This window comes from Tenrec ecaudatus, chromosome X, assembly GCF_050624435.1.
Source record: "Tenrec ecaudatus isolate mTenEca1 chromosome X, mTenEca1.hap1, whole genome shotgun sequence".
Classification (NCBI taxonomy): Eukaryota; Metazoa; Chordata; class Mammalia; order Afrosoricida; family Tenrecidae; genus Tenrec; species Tenrec ecaudatus.
In genome coordinates, this window is record NC_134548.1 from 165,156,607 (window position 1) to 165,177,356 (window position 20,750).

The following is a 20,750-nucleotide window of genomic DNA, read 5'->3' on the forward strand; positions in this document are numbered from 1 at the left end:
TCTTAACACGTCAGGAGGCTAATTCTAACAATTAAAATAGCCTGAAGCCATAGAGAATTCTGAGATGGATCAGAATTTACTGTATAAAATGTATCAGATGGGCCAAGTAGAAGATTGGTACAAATCCAAGAAATGGCAGAGAAAACCAGCAGGTGGGAGTGGCCAGTAAATGAAGTTCTGTCAGAAGATGAAACTAAAAACCTCTTTCTATTCTGCCAAATGGGCCCTAACTTAAATGTAGCTATGTTGCTCTGCAGCAGTGGTTGTTCTTGAATAGTTATGAGTATGCCACCGTCCACTGTGCTATGTATTAGAATGAGCCCTCTCTAGACTAGGGAGCAGCTGTCAACTCCTAACACATGAGTTGAGACTAGACAGTTTGGTCTCTAACACATGTTGTGGCCTTTGACAATTAAATTAGCTTAATCATAAGGTCTCTGGATTTCTTTCAGTTCTACAAAATGCAGTTCAATTGAGCAAATATTTTCTGAGTGCCAGCTTCCTGACAAAATCTGTGAGCTGTGCTGAGCCAAATAAAGCAGAACTCTCGCTGTCCAGGGACTTTCTGGCTAGTAGGTTGTGCTTTCAATGGAATGAACTCTTACAATCAATTCAATTGCTATGCTTAGCACTCTATAGGTTTTATTTCCTTTACCATTCCCAAAAAACTTGTGAGATAGAAGCTAAAATTATTCCATTTTACAAATGTGGCGTCTCCGGTTAAGTAATTGTCCAAGGTCTCATACCTTGTTGGCCCCTTAACCAGCACATTTTATCAGTAATCATGATGAAGAACACAGTTCAGGTGGTTAAAGCATTCCACCTAGGTATGGACTTCACATATGAAATAGGATCTTAGTTGGGTAGGGCTTCAGGTAGCATTTTGGCAGGCAAAGGAGAAAAGGAAGTTAGATCTACCTTATTAGCATTTTGTTTGGTGTTAGGTGCCGTTAACTCATAGTGACCCCACATACAATAGAACACAGCACTGCATGATCATGAATCATCCTCACACTCGTTCTTATGTTTCAGCCCATCAGTGCAGCCACTATGTTAATCCACCTTGTCCAAGGTCGACTTTCCCATGCATGATGTTCCTTTCCAGGAACTGGGCTCTATTGATGTCATTTCCACAGTATGGCAGATAAAGTCTCACCATCCTTGCCTCCAAGGAGCATTTGGATTGCAAGAACCATGTGTTTTCATTTGGCAGTCAATACCTTTGGTAAGCACCATGATTCAAATGCTTCAATTCTTCTTTGGTCTTCCTTATCAATGTCCAACTTTCACATGGATATAAGGCAACTGAAAAATAACATGGTTTGGGTCAGGGGAATTTTAGCCCTCAAAGTAATAAATCTTACAAAATTATACGTTACAGATGGAAAAATTGAAGTTAAGGGAGTTATAAGAGGGTATGTAAAAATGCATTGCTGCGAGCAGGAATTGCGCCTGATTTGACCCCACCACACTGAGGCGAAACACTATGGGTGTTCAACAGAACATTAAGGGGAACAGAGCAACAAAGTCCCCAGGGAATACTAAAAATAGACTTTGGGGTCAGGGCATGGCACCCCATCGGACTCAACCAGAAAGCACTCCTAAAGGTCAACAAACAGACCTTGAACTATGTACAGGCTTTTACCCTTTTTTTGATTGTTGTTTTGTTTTATTTTGTTGCTTTGTTTTGCTCTGTCTTGTTTTTTGGTGCATATTATTATCTCTGAAGGTCTATCTAGAAAAGATAGGTGGGATAAACAATCTGGAGGAGAAAACAATGGGACCGACGGTTTCGGTGCGGGGGGGGGGATATGGGTAAGAAGGAGGCGGGGGAAAGGAAGTAGGTGTTAACAAGCCCTGGGACAAGGGAACAACAAGTGATCCAATATCGATGGTGAGGAGGGTATAGGTGGCCTGGTAGGGCTTGATCTAGGGCAACGTAACCGAGAGGAATTACGGAAACCCAAATGAAGGCTGAGCATGATAGTGGGACAAGAGAAAAGTAAAAGGAAATAGAGGAAAAATTACTTGCAAAGGACATTTATAGAGATTTAAATAAAGGTAAGTATGTATGTAAATATATTTATATATGACGATGGGAAAATTGCTCTATGTGCATATAATTATAGGTATAGTATTAAGGTAGGAGATGGACATTTGGCCTCCACTCAAGTAATCCCTCAATGCAAGAACACTTTGTTCTATTAAACTAGCGTTCCGTGATGCTCACCTTCTCGACACAATCGCCAAAGACAAAGCGGGTGCATAAAAAAATGTGGTGAAGAAAGCTGATGTTGCCCGGCTATCAAAAGATATATTGTCTGGGCTCTTAAAGGCTTGAAGATAAACAAGCAGCCATTTAGCTGAGAAGCAACAAAGCCCACATGGAAGAAGCACACTAGCCTGTGTGTTCACGAGGTGTCGATAGATATCCCCTCACAGGATGGTTGCAGGGAAGAGAGGAGCCAATCAGAGTGCAGTATAGCACTGATGAAACATACAACTTTCCCCTAGTTCTACAATGCTTCTTCCCCCCCTCCCCCACTATCATGATCCCAATTCTAGCTTACAAGTCTGGCTAAACCAGAGGATGTACACTGGTACAGATAATAGCTGGAAACACAGGGAATCCAGGACAGATAAGCCCCTTAGGACCAATAATGAGAGTAGTGATACCAAGAGGGGAAGGGGAAGGTGGGGGAGAAAGGGGGACCCGATCACAATGATGTACACATAACCCCCTCCCTAGGGGAAGGACAACATAAAAGTGGGTGAAAGGAGACATCGTGCAGTGTAAGGCATGAAAAAAATAATTTATAAATTATCAAGGATTCATGAAGGAGTGTGGGAGTGGGGGGGGGGAAGGAGGAGCTGATACCAAGGGCTCAAGTAGAAAGAAAATGTTTTGAGCATGTTGATGGCAACAAATGTGCTTGACACAATGGAGGTATGCATGCATTGTGTTAAGAGTTGTACAAGCCACCAATAAAATGATTTAAAAAGAGATCACATTGCTGCAAAATAATTGTTGCTAAGTGCCAGTGCATCAGCCCAACTCGTAGACATCCATGTACTACAGATTAGAACATGGAGCTATCCAACTCTATGCTCACAATTGTGATGGTTTAAACCTGTTGATGCAGCCACTGTGTCAGTTCATCTCCTTGAAGGGCATTCTCTTTTTCACCGCCCATCTGCTGAACCAAGCATAATGTCATTTTCCAGGGACTGGTCTCTCCTGATAACGTGTCCAAAATGTTTGAATCAAAGTCTCATCAGTCTCACTTCTAAGGAGTATTCTGATCATACCCTTTCTAAGGCAGTTTTGGTTTTTTAAAAATTTTTTTATTTCTGGAAGTACATGGTACTTTCAGGATCCTTCTCCAGCACCGTAATTCAAATGCATTAATTACTTTTTTCCCCTGCATGGTTTAGTTATTCAATTATAATAAATCATTTTGTTGGGGGCTCTTACAGTTTTTAAAACAATTCATACATCCATAGTGTCAAGCACATTTGTACATATGTTGCCATCATCCTTTTCAAAACATTTTCTTTCTACTTGATCCCTTGGTATCAGCTCATTTTTCTCCCTCCCCACTCCCCCCCTCCCCACTTTCATGAACCCCTCATAAATTATAAATTGTATTATTTTCATATCTTGCACCATCTGCTGTCTTCCTTCACCCATGTTTTGGCTGTTCATCACACTGGGAGGGGGTTAATATTTTGATCATTACGATCGGCTCTTCCTTTCCCCCCACACCTTCTCCCTACTCTCATGGTATTGCTACTCCCATTTTTGGTCCTGAGGTGTTTATCTGTCCTGGATTCCATATGTCAAGAGCTATTATCTGTACCAGTGTACATGCTCTGGTCTAGCCAGATTTGTAAGGTGGAACTGCGGTCATGATAGTGGGTGGAGAAAACATTAAAGAACTAGAGCAATGTTGTATGTTTCGTCGGTGCTATACTGCACCCTGACTGGCTCGTTCCTTTCTTCCAACCGTCTGTGAGGGGATGTCCAATTGTCTACATATGAGCTCTGGGTCTCCACTGCACCCTGCCCCATTTGCATTGATATAATTGCTTGTTTGGGGTCTTCTGCTGCCTGATACCTGATCGTGTCAATGCCTTGTGAACACACAGGCTTGTATGCTTCTTCCATGTGGGTGTTGCTGCTTCCCAGCTAGATGACTGCTTGTTTAACTTCAAGCCTTTAATACCCCAGCTGCTATATCTTTTAATAGCTGGGAACCATCAGCTTTCTTCACCACAATTGCTTATGCACCCACTTTGTCTTCAGCAATCATGTCAGTAAAGTGAGCATCACAGAATGCCAGGTTATTAGAACAAAGTGTTTTTGCATTGAGGTAGTACTTGAGTAGAGGCCCAATGTCTGTCTGCTACCTTAATACTTAGTATATAAATTTATGTACATAGATATATATTCCTATCATTATATATGAATACATTTACATATTTATGTGCCTGTATTTATACCTCTACACATGTCCTTTGCCTCCTAGTTCTTTCCTCTATTTCCTTTTACTTTCCTCCTGTAACACTGTCATGTTTGACCTTCATTTGGCTCTCAGTAATTCCTCTCGGCTACATTGCACTTCATGAAGCCCTATCAGGCAGTCTATGCCCTCCTCTCCATCGATTTTAGATCACTTGTTTTTCCCTTGTCGGTCCCATTGTTTTCTTCTCTGGATTGTTTGTTCTGCCTATCTTATATAGATATACATAAGGCGGGGGGGAGTCTTAAATAATTCTAGGTCTGTCTGTTGACCTTTATGAATGTTTTCCTACCAATCTCTTGAGGTGCCAAGCCCTGCCCCCACAGTCTATTTTTGGGAATCTTTGGGTACTTCATTGCTTTGCTCCCCTTGCTGCTCTGTTGTGCGCCCTTCATGTTTTGCCCTTATGTGGGGGATATTCTTTTCACTGTACAGCTTTCACATACATCTGAGGCAATGGGAAATATGATGTCTTGGGTCAGGCCCACCTTATTTCTCAAAGTCACATCATTACTCTTCCATACTTTTAAGTGGTATTGATCAGCAGCTTTGCAGAATGCAATAACATCATTTTATTTCTTGAGTGCTGCTTCCAAGAGCATTTATTGTGGATCCAATCAAAATAAATTCTTTGACAACTTTAATCTGTTTTCCATTTTTCATGATAATCCTGTAGCTGCTGTTAAGTTATCTTTAGCAAAATTTTATTTGGAGACTATCTCAAGAGCAGATTTGACGAAGTAAACACCAGCGTAGTTGTGGGGTGATGTAAAGAACATAAGGAAAGCAGAAGTTCATTAGAAAGAGAAGATCAGATCATAGTGGATGTGCGAAGAGACTTTGAAGCCTGCTTTTAAATGTAGGGTAGCTGAAGCAAATGAAGAAACGAGGAAGTGAAAGCTGAACATAAATTTCAAAGGCCACTTCAAGAAGGCAAATAGGGGAAAACACCATCTGAAGCTGAAAGATCTAAAGAAAAAATTGAGGATCCTGGATGCAATATTGATAGATTTTATGGGAAAATACCTTTTTTTCAATGACACAAATGACAAATACACATGTGGGCTTCTCCAGATGGAGCACACAGAAATCAAATTGAATACATCTGTAGGAAGAGGCAGTAAAGTAGCTCAGTGTCAGCAGCTAAAACTAGACCAGGGACTGACTGGAACAGACCATATATAAGTTCAGGTTGAAGCTAAAGAAAATCAAACAAATCTACTTGAGCCAAAATACAACCTGGAGTCTACCCCAGATGAATTTCAAGAAGAGCTAAAGAACAGATTTGCTGCATTGCACACTAATGACAGAAGACCTGATGAGCTATGTCCTATTTTGTTGTCTCTCTTTTTCTGAAATGCCAATAATATATATTTTATACCATTAAATAATGTCTCCCAGTTCTTGGTTGGTTAGTTTCTATTGATCTATCTTCAAGTTCATGAAATGTTTGGCTGTGCTTATTCAAATGTTGACCCCATCAATGTTTTTCATTTATAGCATTTAAGTTTTATTATTATTATGTCTGTTGTGATAGAATTTAAACTCTGTCAGGGACATACAGGGTCAATATTTTGAGCACTAACCACAATTTTTGAACCTTGTCTGTCTTGACCAGGTGTGTAATCAGCACCCATACCTTTGCTTCATAGATACAGTATACATAATTATCAGCTTTAATGAAGTATAAACTTGAATTTTTCTTATTACCCTGCAGGGCCTGGAGCAACCTGGCTGCAACCCTAATGCATTTTGACTTTATTTATGGTGGGGAAGGTAAACTAGGCTACACATTTTTAATTTATTCATGGAGAAAGACCAAACTCAGTATTTTTCAATCTTTTGAAGATTGATACTTAGCTAAGACACAAGTATTACCTTGGCATTTGTGAGGATGACACAGAACTGAGCAGTGTTTCCTTCTGTTGTATAGAGGGTCACTATGAGTCAGAACCCACTCAACGGCACCTAACCACAACAAGATACAGTAAACATAAGACGATAGAAAAATTAAATAAAAGACATGCAAAATACTAGCTCATTTCTTTATTATTATATTCAATAGACAGTATTCAGTTGGATTGCTAGGAATGTATTTTCCATTTCTCTCTTACCTCATGACATTGGAAACAAGCGTTTCGTGTCTTGGCACTGTACTGTGGACCACATTTTGAGAAGCATTAAACCAAAATCCAAACCCACTGCCATTGAGTCACTGACAACATACAGTTACCCTGTAGGATAGAAGGACAGAGTAGTACAGCTCCATAGAACTTCTGAACTTGTGGTTAGCAAGCAGCCTGATGCTTAACCCACTGTGCCATCATGACTCCTCTGAGGATCAAGGACCAGAGGCCTGGGTACACTGTGGTTGACATTGTTGATTTCCTATTCACGGCAGACAGTGGGTCAACTAGCTAGGTGCAAACCATTCCAAAAACATTCTGCAATACTCAGGTTATTCAACTTTGGAATCTACAATCTTGATTCTAAGAATTCTGGAATCCTTAGAAAACAATATTCTTGAACAGAAATCTTAGTATCTCCGAATGGGCCAACTTGCTATGCAGTGTACACTCTGGCACTTGGAAGAGAATCAGATCTCCTCTAGATAGTTTAGCTACAGCACACTAAGAAACTTGATCTATAGAGCTGAAATTCAAATTAATAACCTGTACTCCTGAGCACATTTCCAACCGCAAACGTCTTGGCGTCACTTTTCATGAGTTTTCTTTATAAAGTACCACACTTTGAAATCATCCGTATTCTAGCACTATTTTGTCCAGGACGTTATTTCCTCATGCTTCTCCCTTGTTTTCCTTCCTGATTGATGCACAGTAGCTTTACCCCCGCAAGTGCTTGCAAAAGTGCATCAGTGTGATTTCTGGCAATAACTGCAAGCACAGATACCAAAAATACAAAGAGAAGCACTGAAATAAAGGGTTTTATTCCCAAGAGTATCGTGGTCTCTTCTCAATCAGGCAAGGAAAATGGAGGCCCAGCTGGCACTATCAAATGTTGACAATGATCAACAAATGCATGTTTGGAAAATCCTATGATGACCCAAAAAACAGTATTTATTGACCATTTTCTTCAACAACTCTTGGCCTGTTTCCGATATTTTTAGTGTTTTCTTGTGCCAACCTGGCTGATAAATACATGTGGGGGTAATTGAAGGACGCAGGGATAAATGGCTCGGTGAGCCTCACCTTTCGAGTTCTTGGTTCTCTTGCTTTCTGATGGTCGGACCAGGGTGTAGCTGTCTTAGCCAGTTCCCTGCTTTAGATGGCAAGGCTCACTGCCTGCAAGACATCCCTGAGGAGAAGCCACATGGACCTACCCCGATGCAGCCCTGGGTGCTGGAGCAGCCGTGTGGAGACCCCTGCCAGCACAGAGATGCTTACACATTCACTGATTTGGCTTTCGTCCAGCAGTTGGCATCATTGTGTCTGTTTTGTGAGATGGAGGAGGACTTTGTGGATTGGTGTTGGACATATGGGTTAATGGGTTAACCTTGGACTTGTGGGCTTGGGCAGCACTGGGTTGGGATGTTTTCTTGATGCCCATTTAACCTTTATAAAAAGCTCTCTGTTACACATATGCATTTCTGTGGATTTGTTTTTCTAATGTACCCAGGTTAACACAATATCTTTACCTCTTACCTTGGGGGCCAGACCTGGAAACATTATGAGAATAAGCTTTTGTACAATAGGAAAGACAATTTTCTAAATGGAGGTAGAGTAATTGGTATACACAGGGGAAATTTCAGAAACATGTTGATGAACACCAAGGCAAAACTCTGATCCCACTCTTCTGCAGAATCTTTTGGAGAACACATGGCTTCTGGCAGCATTCTTTCAAGCAAGTGCAGTGTACTTGCAGGCTTCAGAGCATGGATGGTGGGGGATGTAGGGGGAGGTGGCATGTGGGTGAAGAGAGAAGGAAATCTCGGGAGATATTGTCAATGAACAAATCCCAGGATGACCAAGTCAGCTAGTTTCCCTTCAAATCTTTCTTGAAAACGCCTGATGCCATATTCTTTTCTTACTTATTTCTATCACCCATGCAAACTCAATTCATGTGCCAACAATCTAGGAAACAGCAAAGAACAGCAAAGTTTTTGTTAAACTGTACCTGGGGTCGCCATGCATTTGTGGTGACTTGATGGTGACTCAGAGAGGAGTGGCTCTTTTGAGGCAAAGTTCAAGGGACGAAAATCAGTTGCATGGAGCTGTGCATTTGTGAGCTCCGGGGAAGTGGCTTATTGGTCCTTAGCTTCAGCCCTGTCTTTGTCTGCTTCCAACCTTGCCTTCGTCGGTGCGAGGGGTTTGTTGAATTTTGCGGATGAAGTGATTTTTTTAAATTTAATTTTAAAAATCATTTTATTAGAGGCTCGTACAACTCTTATTGCAATCCATACATACAGCGGATGAAGTGATTTGATGATAAGATCCAGTCTGGGTTTCATTTTTGGTTATTTTGTGGTTACTGGGGAAATAAACACCAGTCCTTAGTTTCCCTATGCAGACTGTGCCAGTGGCTCTGTCTTGGGGCACTCAGAAGGTGCTAGGCCCTCATGCCTTCCATTCCCTTTCCCCAACCTCTATGGTTAAGAGTAGCCTCTCCACAACTTCAGGTGGCTTAACGTTGACGTGAGCAACTTAAGGCGCACTGTATTTTATGTCCTGCCCCAGTTAGCTTTTGGAATTCACCACATAGTTTATTGACTTCCTGGTGGCATTTACTGGGCCCCAGCCATGTGAGAGGTAACAGGCGAGGCGCTGTGAAAGTAGCAGTGGTCAAGATAGATTTGTCCCTGGTGGGGAGCACCCAGTCTGGTTTGGCAGGGTGGAGGAGTGAGGGAAAGAAACAGTCATCTCCTTGTTCAGAAAGGAAGGTCCGTGGCAAGAGGAACTGGGTGTGTTTTGCCTATTGTTGAAACCTCTGCACAGTGCAGCCTCAGAGAGCACTGGTGCAATTAACGAATGGATAAATGAATGATGTGGCTGCAAATGTCTTGACAAGAGATGGCTAAATTATACAGTGATAAGTCTCATGTGATCTAAGGAGATAAAATCAATGGGACTTTCACCAACAGTTCACTGAGATAGACCGAAATGCAGGTGGGTGCGGGGAGTTACTGAATTTCATGAAAGACATTGAATTGGAGATTATTGACAAGAGTGATCCAGGGGACACTATAGACAGCCCTGTGGTAGCCTGTATTCTCGTTAGCCTGTATTCTCGTTCAGCTTTTTCACAAGGCAAGCAAAGCCTCATGAAGAGAACAAATGCAAAGGTCACTAGCACCCTGAAGAGTTGGCTCTGATTTGGGCCCTTAGAAAACCGTGCCTCCCAGAAGCTGATGGCCAGGAGAGGATGCCACACTTTGCTGTGGGCTATTGAGTGGTGACTTACTGATGTATTTTCCAATTTAGCTTGGAAAATGGAATTAGGAGGCTGACATAGTGAGTGAATAGGCTTACCATGATGTAGGCTTATCCATGGTCTAGGCTTATCCAAGGTCTAGGCTCAGTAGACCAATGTTCTACTTTTCTAGCTTGTAGAACACGAGAAAGAACATAAGCATGGCACCCTTTCTTTGAAATATTGAGACCAGGTTCTTATCTGAATGTGATAAAATTATTGAATCTCTCACCTTATGTTTTCTTTCCTAGCCAAGTGGATTCCATTGCTCTTTTCATTCTCACCAGATCTCTGGACACCAAGCCAGAGGCTCTACTTGCCATTATGTGTGCCCCACTACTCACTTGCCTTGCTGCTTTCCTACCCACCTGATTAATAGTCTTCACATCCCTCAAGGTATCTCAGTTTCACTTGGCTTAGTCTGCCTGGATCTGAGGAACAGTCACAACAAGCATCTTCCTATGGCGATGTATTTATAAGTCTCTAGGAAAAAAGAATGAGCCACACAGCAAAGATAGTCCTTAAACTTAGCCAACTCTGCTGTTTAATATTTCCTTAGGCTTTGGTGAGGAAGGATGACATTGTAAGAAACACCCAGATTCTGGATCCCAGAATTTAAAGCTTCTGTCTTGGAGGATTCTACAAAGATCACTCTGGATAAGAACTGAGGAAACCTAGCTCTGAAGGTGGATGGCCAGGCTGAGTAATGCCATTCTCTTCTCCGTGGGAGACTAGATTTTTCCTACAATCAAGTTTCCACAATTTGCCATTGAGCAATCAACAGTGGAGAGGCCTGACCCTTCCAGGGGCCACCCTAATTGACTGGACTAGTTGGCACCTTCCTCTGCTTCCAGGTATACCAGGTAAGTGTATTGCTTGTGATTGTAACTCAGCTGAATCCTAACCTTAAATCAAGGTATTGTCTTTGGGTGCTTCTAGGATTCCATTGTTTGTGACAGGTAACTGATCAGATTGAATTCTGTGAAGTAATTCTCGTGCTTGGTGACATCTCAGATCTTGTTCTCAATCACTTGATCTTTATCATATGATGAAGTTTACATTAATCATGCTAAAGTTTTTAAAGCTGTTTGATATCTATGTCTTTAAAATTATAACACTCCGGTGAAAACCACGGAGAGAGGAATTGTTACTTCATTTCACAGATGAGGAAGCAGATGCTCAGAGAGCTGAAATGGCTTGCTCAAGGTCATATAGCTCAGAAGTGGAAAAACTGAGACTTTGGATTGAATTTACTTCACCTGCGTAAGACGCCCTGGTGGTGGAGTGGATAAGTGCTTGCCCACTAACCAAAAGGGAGGTGGTTCAAATCCATCAGCCATTCCTTGGGGAAAAGATATGGCAGTTGGTTTCTATAAAGATTCAAAGCCTTGGAAACTCCATCGGGCATTTACACTCTGTCCTATAGAGTCATTAGGAGTTGGATTCAACTGGATACAATGGGTTTGCCTGTAATAGATCATGGGAAGCCAGTTGGCAAATGGCATTCTCAGAGTCCTGAAGAGGGAAGGTTGTTCAATTGGGCCTTATAAGGTTGCAGCTTACTTAAATGAGTCAGGCGGGGTTGGTTTTGCTTTCTTCAAGAGGTTACCCTGTCATAGATCTATTTGTTCTTACCCTGTCAAAGATCTATTTGTTCTTTTGGCAGTCTGTGGGAAACAGAAAGATTTCTCCCAAGTCTTCTCCCCCAAATATGTTAGACTTAGGACACTGCTTGCAGCTAATGGTAAAAGTTACCTGCCTGAAGGCAGTCATCTGCCAGACTACTCCCATCATGGGTAGGCCTGCTCCCTGCTGCTAAGGACAATGGGCTACTTCTCCCTAAAGGGTACAGTCATCTAGTCATGGATTTGGTTCCTGTAGATGGAATTCACACCCTACTGACAATGGTGTCAGGGAACAGGTCAAACCGGCTCAGTGACATCCAAAGTTAGGCTGCCATCCTGAATCTAGGATCCACCCATTTTGCCACATGTATACCCCCAATCCCTCCTCTTCCTATTACATGGATACCCCTAGATCATCCCACTCCCATTACTGTATTACCTATAGCACAACCTTTTCCTGTAGTGTATGTCTTCACCTGTAATTAGGGGGCTTGCATGTCCCCAGAGAATACAAAAGCCTTGGTTAGCATTAAATATCTCTCTCTCTCCACATAGACCACGAAGAGAGGCTGAGGTGAGCATTGCTACCATGAAATGTGTCTGATTCCATTATTTCTAGCTCTCCTGCTCTTTATGACTTTACCATGATCTTTACTTATTATCACTGTACAATTACGCCTACTGAATCCTTAATGATGTGTTAGGGGCAGGATTTCCCCTGACAGCAGTCCATGGTACTTAACAATATTTTTGCCAGCACTATAATTCAAATTCTTCTTCATTCTTCTTAATAAATCTTCAATTTTCTCATGCATAGGCGGCCATTGAAAATACCACGGCCAACTCTTTCCATGAAACGTTGTGTTTCATGCAGTTGTCCGTGCTTTTTAGTGCTGCATAGTACTCCATTTTGTGTATGTGCCAGAGTTTAATAATCCACTCATCTATTGATGGAAATTTAGGTTGTTTCCAACTCTTTGTGATTGTGAATTGTGCTGCAAGAAACATTGGAGTGCAGATGACTGCTCGTTTTATTTCTTACCTCCTCTGGGTATGTGGGTGTATACCCATTAGAAGGATGGCAGGGTCATACGGTAGATCAATTTCCATTTTCTGTAAGTATCACCAGATCACTTTCCCTAGTGGCTGTACCTATCTACATGAACACCAGCAGTGGAGGAGAGTTCCTATTTCACCACATCCCCTCCAACATTTGTTGCTTTCTGATTTGGGCTAACCTCAGGGTGTTAGATGGTATCTCATGGTTGTTTTAATTTGCATTTCTCTTATGGCTAATGAAAGGGAACACTTTCTCATGTTTGTTGGCCACACAGGTCTCCTCCCTAGGGAAATTGCTTTTCAGTTCTTTTGCCTACTGCATTAGGGGGTTAACTGTCTTCCTCTCTTTGCAGACCATGAGGGTGTTGCAAATTTTAATAATAAGCCTTTTGTCTGATGTGTCATTAGAAAAAAATCCTCTCCCAGTCTCTGGGTTGCCTTGTCACCCTCTTGGTGAAGTCTTTCAAGGCACACAGGTGTTTTATTCTTATTAAATCCCATTTGCTGATTTCCAGTTCACCAGTATATGTATACTTCTCTATTCCTTGCGCCAATGTTCTTAGGCTAGTCCTGATTCCTTCCTTGATGGTCCTAATGGTTTGGGGTTTTACTTCTAGATATGTGATCCATCTTGAGTTTGTTCTTGTGCATAGTGTGAGGTAAACGTCTTGTTTCATTTTCCTACATGTGGATATCCATTCTTTCCAGCACCACTTGTTAAAAGAGGGCATCCGCTTCCCCCTTGATGTTTTTGAGACCCTTATCAAAGATCAGGTGTCTATATGCTGATGGTTTTACTTCTGGGCTTTCTATTCTTTTCCACTGGTCTGAATATCTATAATTATGCCAGAACCACGCTGTTTTAACCATTGTGGCTGTGTAGTAGGTGTAAAAATCAGGTACAGTGAGTCCTCCGACTTTGTCCTTCTTGAGGAATTCTCTGCTAATTCTGGGCTTCTTCCCTCTCCATATGAAATCGATGGTCAGTTTTTCCTATTCTTTTAAGAAGGTTGTTGGTATTTGAATCGGAACAGCATTTAACTTGCTTTGGATAAGATTGACATCTTTACTTTGTTGAGCCTTCCAATCCACGAGCATGGGATGTTCTTCCATTTGTAGAGGTCACTTTTGTTTTTTTTGTAGTAGGGTCTTGTAGTTTTCCTTGTATAGGTCCTTAGTTGTTTTTTGTTTGTTTGTTGTTGTTGTTGTTGTTAAATACATTCCTAGGTATTTCAGTGGGTTCTTGGCTACTGTGAAGGGTACTGCCTTCCTGATCTCCTCTTCCATGGTCCTGTCCGATGTATATAGCAAACCTATCGACTTCTGTTTGTTGATCTTGTATTCTGCCACTCTTCCAAATTCCTTTATTGCTGGAAGTACTCCTGTTGTGGAGCTTTTGGGGTTTTCAATGTACAGGATCTTGTCGTCTGATAATATCCATAGTTTCACCTCCTCCTCTCCCACTAGGATACCTTTAATGTCCTTCCACTATCTTATCCACACACCCCATACAGGGGGAAGAACAACAGAAACCAGAGTGGAAGGGAGAGAGCAGTCAGTGTGAGATTTGAAAATAACAATTTACAACCTATCTAGGGGCCACGAGGGTTGGTTGGGGGGAGGGAAGGAAAAAAAAGAGGAGCTGATCCCAAGGGTTCAATGGAAAGTAAAAGTCTAGAAAAGAACGGTGTGTAATATATGTTCTAATATGTTGGATACAGTCGATGAATGGATTGTAACAAGAGTTGTAAGAGCCCCCAATAAAATGATTTACAAAATTGCAACTATCATGGCTTGGGTCGGGCTCACTTTTATTTTTCAAATGGCACCAGCAAGCAGGCAATGTTACTATTCACACTGAAATCTAGGGGCGCTTGGGTCTGTGCAAAGATAATGTCATTAACCATCGGGCTGTTACAGAGAAGTTAAGAAAATGCAATAAGACCTATCTGCTAAAGCCTGGCACTGAAGAAGCATTTAGAAAGTTGTGGTGGACCACCATTTGTAGAATGAATTAAAGAAACCTCTGAAGTTGTCCTCTCATGGGCCCATGAGTGCTCTGAGGAATTGAACATAAGGATTATGGTATATTGGTGTTGGTGGAAAGTCCCATAATCTTAATGACTATGATTTTCTGTGCTTCTATGTAAGGCTCCACAATGAATGGGGACCTTAGCTACAAGGGAATAACATTCAATGCAGAGGTTCCATGTTGATACTCAGTTGGACTCAGGACCATTTTTTGGGTTGGTATGGGCCCACATCAGGTGATAGCTAGCTACAAATTGATTATGCAGTGTTTCAGCAGAAAATAAATATTTTTATAGAAGTCCCCTTTAAGAAAAACAGTGACAACATTTTAAATATGTATCAATGTACTTATAAGATTAAAACTCTTAAAAAAAGAAAGTTTGACCCAAAATTCACATACCATACAATTCAATATTTCAAATATATTAAGAATGAGTCTAATTGCAGGCTCATGAATTATTGAGGACATTAATAATCTTTATTTTGTCCATTGATATTAAACATAAAAATGAATGCTGAGAAATTTAAAGTAAATGTACTTACTTATTTAGAAATAATGCATATTTTTATGAGTTAGGATTTAGTACCTTTATCAGATCATTCCATATTTCAATCACATCAAGTAGAATTGTACAATTGCTACCACAATCAGTTTTCAACCGTTCTTTTTCTATGTGAACTCCTTCACATTGTCTCCCTCTTCCCCCACCCCATCGTACTCTCTTACCCTGAACCCCTTATCCTACTTGCTGGCTCTATTGGTTCTTCAATCCTGGGTTTCATATACCGAAAGCTGGAAAAGCATTTAAGACAGCTTCCAGAGGGTGACCTCCATTGACATAACACCTCCGAGATACACTCTAATATGAATGAACAAAACCCAAACAAAGCAATACAAACCCCAAATACAGAAACTTGTGGATACTGGATCAGGTCCAGCCTGCATCATAGTGGGGGGAATCGGCTGACACAGTTGTAACTGAGCAGGTCAGATTTATGCCTCTGATCTTCTATTCTCCTCTCTCCCAAGCGCTCTGTTTAGGGGCCACTCTCCTCCCATCCCTCCATTTTAGAAAGGGAGACTTCTCTGGAGGCTTATTTCCTATGTAGTTCCACAAATTAATATTTGTTCCCACTGTTGTTCACCGTCTTCTGCACAGCAAATTCTCACACTTTAGGCTCTGATAGACTCTATGGATTCCAATTCTTTGATGACTGATGATGGTGTGCTTCTTCCATGTGGACTTAGTTGACGTCTCACTTTAATGGCTGCTTGTTTGGAGACAAGCCTGTAAGACCTCAGACACTTCTTTATCTGATAGCCGGGCACCATCTTCGCCACATTTTGCTATAGCACCCATATCACCTGTGTTCCCTTCCTGAGGGCGGGTATCAATCAGGGCCATGATGTAAGAACTAATTGTTCTTAAGTTGGAGCTAGGACTTAGTGCAAACCCAAAACCCATTCCTGGATCTATGCTTTTTTTTCCTTTTCTTTTAATTTGCTGTAACTTGGGAGTGAATACATATGTCTTATCATTCCATAGTTCAATTACATCAAACAGAATTGTACAATTGCTTCCACAATCAGTCTCCAGACATACTTTTCCTTCCTGGATTCCTTGACAACATTTCCTTTTTATCTCCTCTATCCCCCCCCCCTTCCCCCTGAAACCCTCATTCTATTTGGTTTCCCTGTAGACTCGGCATCCCTGGGTTTCATTTACCGGAAAACAGAGAAGCAAATATACAACTTCACAAGGGTGACCCCCAGTAGTGATGCACTTCTGAGATACACCCTAATATTAACAAACACGAGAAATAATCTTTTTAATGGAAAGGAACTTTTAAAAAGACGAGAAGGGTAGTACTATTTTATATCTTCGCAAATTTCTTTAATGGAAGTTAACTAGATTTTCCTACCTATTTTTCCATTCCACTGACGGTGCATTCATAAGGAAAGAAAGCCAGAGGATGCCTTAGTGTTATTATGAATATAATATTCATGCCATGGATCCTCTTGCAGGGTTTGGGGAATACCCAGAAATCTGCAGAACACATTGGGAGAACTGATGCTCTAGTTACCTATAGAGATCTCTAGGAGTGTGTTAATTAAATAGTTCCCAAGTTCTCCTCAAAGTGGTCATAACAATTTATGCCATCAAAAAGAATCTATGAAAACAAATCCCAGTAACAACAAAATAAAACCCAGAAAAACCTCAGTCCAAAAGGAAGCAGAAAATAGTAAAAACTAAGCAAGTTAAAAATGGGTCAGAAGGGAGAACAAATAATGTGTTAAATTTTAACCTATCTACCTCTCTAGTTGCACAATTTCTTGTCTCCTTTTTTAAAATATAGATTCATAGTTCTTATATAGTCTAGCTACTATTCCTTTTATTATTTCCAAGCTCTTTCTTACCTTTTAATTATTTTCCAAAGGTGATTTTGATGCCCAATAGTGTTTAATATTAATTTTATCCAAAGTATTAATATTTTTACAGGTCATACTTTTGTGTCTATTTATGGCATTCTTTACTGAGAAGATAAGAATATTTTTTTAACATTTTATTAGGGGCTCATACAACTCTTATCACAATCCATACATATACATACATCAATTGTATGAAGCACATCCGTACATTCTTTGCCCTAATCATTTTTGAAGCATTTGCTCTCCACTTAAGCCCCTTGCATCAGGTCCTCTTTTTTTCCCGTCCCTCATGAGCCCTTGATAATTTATAGATTGTTATTTTGTCATATCTTGCCATATCCGGAGTCTCCCTCCCCGCCCCCGCCCCTTCCCTGCCGTCCATCTCCCAGGGAAGAGGTCACATGTAGATCCCTGTAATCAGTTCCCCCTTTCCAACCCACTCACCCTCCACTCTCCCAGCCTCGCCCCTCACACCCTTGGTCCTGAAGGTATCACCCACCCTGGATTCCCTGTGCCTCCAGTTCCCATATGCACCAGTGTACAACCTCTGCCCTATCCAGTCCTGCAAGGAAGAATTCAGATCATGGTAGTTGGGGGGAGGAAGCATCCAGGATCTGGGGGAAAGCTATGTTCTTCATCGGTACTACATCGCACCCTGACTGACACATCTCCTCTCCTAAACCCCTCTGTGAGGGGATCTCCAGTGGTCGACACTTGGACCTTGGGTCTCCACTCTGCACTTCCCCCTTCATTCACTATGGCATACACACACACACACACACACATATAATACACATATTTTTTTTGCATGATACCTTATACCTGGTCCCTTTGGCACCTCGAGATCGCACAGGCTGGTGTGCTTCTTCCATGTGGGCTTTGTTGCTTCTGAGCTAGATGGCCGCTTGTTCACCTTCAAGCCTTTAAAACCCCAGACACGATCTCTTTCGATAGCCGGGTACCTAGAATATTATTTCTTCTAAGGGTTTTAGAGATTGTTTTCACGATTCTTGGATCAGCCTGAACATTTAGGGATTTTAGTATCATGTTAGGTAAATGCAAAATTTTATGTTTTTACCTTTTCCTATGAAGATAGCCAATTGTCCTAGGTTTACACATTAAATGCGCCATCATTCCCCTTACTCATTTCCATAGAAGTGGGAAACTGCTTCTGGATTCTCAATTACATTCCATTAGCCCCAACAGAGGCTTTGTTTTCCTTTAAAATCATTTTTGGCTGTTCTCAACCTTTTAGTCTTAAAACTTTAAATGGTATGTATAATACATGCAAAAGAGTACATGAAATTGTTATGGATAATTTACATCACGTTAAAATAAATGTCTAACTAGTACCTTGGACACCCCATGCACACATTCATATCACTCTTCAGCTTCCAAAAACCCAGGGTGAAATTGTCCTTAGTGTTAAGTTAGTGCCTGGGTTTTACATGTGAAAAATGGAGGGGAATCTCTATAGTGGTGCCAGGTGATCTTGAACCACAGTGAAAATTCTCAACCACCATTGTAGGGCTTGGAATTCTGTGTTCAATTTATGCTCAAATATTTCATCTTTTTCGTTGTATTGTAATGAAGGTCTTCGCTTCCATTGCATCTTCTAACTGGCTGTCAATTGCAAGTAAGCGTTTTTACGTCATGAGACCCATTTCCATCTAGCCAATTCTGACTCATAGTGACCCTCTAGAAGTGCCCACTGTGGGTTTCCAAGACTAAACCTTTACAGTATTAGAAAGCCTCATCTTTGACCCAAGGAGCTGCAGGGTGGTCTTGAACTGCTGATCTTGCATTTTGCAGCCCAATGTGTAACCCCCCAGACGACCCTTTCATGTAATATGTTAAAACAGTACAAGATTGAACAATGATTCCCCAAACAGATTATTCCTGGATTCCTCTCCTGCACTTGGAAAAGATAGTACCTGTCATTTTTCCCTACAGGCATTCCCTGGCTCTTTCTCTGCTGTCTCTGCCTATTGGCAATGATTGTCACAAGAGCCCACATCACAGAGGAGTTGTTAAATTGTGGGTACTTTTATTGTTCATTTCTGTATATTTAATTTCGTTCTTTATATTTTATATTTCTTTCTCGAGACTTTCTAGCTTCCCATATGTTTCCAGAGCTGCTTGTTATAATAGCTACTTTGAAGTCTTTATCAGATAAGTCAAGCATCTGCATCATCTTTGCTGATAGTTTTTTTTCATGTGAGTTGAGATTTGCGAAGTTCTTTATATAAACCCACCTATGACATATGCCGAGTAAGTTTACATGAGCAATCTTGGTGGTGCAGTGGTTTAAAAGTATTCAACTGCTAGTAAAAAAGATTTGACCCCACCAGCTGCTCTACGTGGCAGCCTGCTTTTACAAAGTGTCCCTCCTTGAAAACCCCATGAGGCTGCTCGACTCCGTCCTATAGTGTTGCTATAAATTGGAACAGTAGTTGGCAGTGGGGCATTTTTTAAATGGAATTTTAGATGGTCTCCCAGATACCTCGGATGTCATGTTATGAAATTTTGTCTCCTTTAAACTCTGTAAAAGTGTCATTTAAAAAAATTTTAATTGGCTTATTTAGGAGCTCTGATGGCATAGTCATTATGCATTGGGCTGCTAACTACAGTGTCCTCAGTTTGAAATCACCGGCAGCTCAGCAAGAGAAAGACAGGGCTTTCTATTTCAGTAAAGAGTTATAGTCTTGGAAACCTGCAGGGCCAGTTCTACCCTGGTCCTATTGAGTCACTGTGAATCAGCACAGAGTTGATGGCAGTGAGGGTTTTGTTGTTGTGTGTTTGTAGACCTATTTAACTTCAGATCTTACGTTCTATCTAGCCTTATGAAAGTGATCAGTTTCCTTTTCAAAGCCCTTGCAATTTGATTCAGATCTAATTTTCATATGCCCCACCCAGTGGACTGTCTGAGACCTGGGCAGTGGTCTGTAAGTTAATTTACTCTCAACATCTTTGATACACTCTTTAGTATACGGTTCATGTGCAAAGGAACAGCTATTTGCAAGGCCGAATACTGCTAGCCTCTGCTAGCTCACTTCCGCTCTCCAAGTCACTCTTATTTAACACTTCTTGCTAGGGTGGCCTTCGTGGCCATGACACCATGACTCCTTTATGTCAAAGCTTATAAAAATGTCCCTGGCGGCCTCTGAGGCATGCCTAGACTCTAGCCTGCTCTACCATTGCCCAGAGCTTTACTTTAATAAGTAGCCCCTTAATAAAACTCCTATATTACCATCACAAAGCATCAACCCTTTTCTTTGGTCTCTCAACACTTCAGCACTATGTCTATGCCCAGACACCAGACCCATAAAGCTCAGGAAGTGATCCCAGGAGTTCCTAAGATCCCTTGTGGGATTTTTTCTTGAGCTCACCCCTCTGGGTGGTCTCCCTTCGTTTGCCCCTTTCAGTACTCTGACCAGAAGATAAGGCTTTTAGTTACTCCCTCTGCTTTTGGTTTTCTGCTTCCAGGGCCAAATGAAAGAAGGGCAGAGAGAGAAGAGTGTAGGGACTTCAGCTTCCCTACTGAAGAGGAAAGTTGACCACTTTTAGAGAGTTTTGTCTCTTGTCGATTTCTGTTCCTACCCATGATTGCGATGAAGGTGCTTGGGGACAGAGTTTGGAGAACAGAGAAAAGGA